Raw genomic sequence first — 1,422 nt, forward strand, 5'->3', positions numbered from 1 at the left:
TATATATAGGCGCAGGAGTGGCTGTGTGGTAAGTAGCTTGTTTACCAATCACATGGTTCTGGGTTCAGTCCCACTGCGTAGCATCTTGGGCAAGTGTCTTCTACTATAGCTTCGGGTCCACCAAAGCCTTGTGAGTGGATTTGGTTGACAGAAACTGAAAGAAGCCCGTCGTATATATATATATGTATATGTATATATATGTGTGTGTGTGTTTGTTTTTCTGTGCTTGTACTCCCTCCCTCAACATTGCTTGACAACCGATGCTGGTGTGTTTACGCACCCGTAACCTAACGGCTCGGCATAAGAAACCGATAGAATAAATACAAAGAATAAGTCCTGGGGTTGATTTGCTCGACTAAAGGCGGTGCTCCAGTCAAATGACCGCAGTCAAATGACTGAAACATGTAAAAGAGTAAAAGATATATATATATGTATGTATGTATGTATGTATATAATATTCAAAAATTGTACAGAAGAACGACAAAGAACAAACCGAAAATTCACTCACAAGACGTCGACATGCTCCTCTTTCCTCATAAGTTATCGTCGAAAAATCATGACAATTTTACGTCTTTAACCATAAGATTGTTCATTTTGCTGGCATTTACAGGAAAACATCAAATAGCTGCTGGGAATAAGTGACCGAACATAAAGAACAGTGACCACACACACGCGCGCAAACACGTCAGTTATAAATTATCGCTTCACCTTCGTATCTTGTCCCATTTCATATCTGACCGGACTGAACTTCGTCCGCTTTCTGTGGAAGTAACGACTTCCAGTTGTCAAGGTTCCCATTTTGCCGTGAACATCCGCTGGGTGGGGAACTGAGTATACTGTGAATGATGATGCGTAGACATATACTGACACTGAGACATCTCTATGAGTCCTTTGGCGGTGGACAGGTGTTGTCGTCTTCTGTTAGACGTGTAATTTCAAAGCTCTTCTCTTTGACAGAACTGATCATGCACAGGCCAAGGGTTACTCGACCAGTGGAAATTTCATCATGGCGTTCTATAGAGGGTTGGTGATGGATTAAGTGCGACGATATTTTTGAGAAGACTCTGGGCGTCGAAGAAAAAATGACTGGGTTGTCTATTCAGGAGGACTTTTGAGTCGGAGCCCATGAATAATTTCCAGAAATCCCTGGTCTGGTAGTACTACCGATGGTGGAGGGGAATTGCCGATCCTGGATAAAGTTGGCAGGGAAGGTCATGCTGTCAGCCGGGCCCGCCTGAGATTCGCGCAGAGCAATGAAATCGTTCTGCACATGCTCGCCCAGTACTCTGAGCATTATTGTCTTGTGGAATTATGTCGAACAGCTGAGTACGGATCGGGGCTATCAGCCGACTCCTCCATGAAGATTACCCACCGTCTTTCTTTGATCGTGAAAGGCAGGCAGTTTTCTTCTGTATAGTGGCG

The sequence above is a fragment of the Octopus bimaculoides genome, chromosome 2 (genome assembly GCF_001194135.2).
Source record: "Octopus bimaculoides isolate UCB-OBI-ISO-001 chromosome 2, ASM119413v2, whole genome shotgun sequence".
In the NCBI taxonomy this organism is placed as follows: Eukaryota; Metazoa; Mollusca; class Cephalopoda; order Octopoda; family Octopodidae; genus Octopus; species Octopus bimaculoides.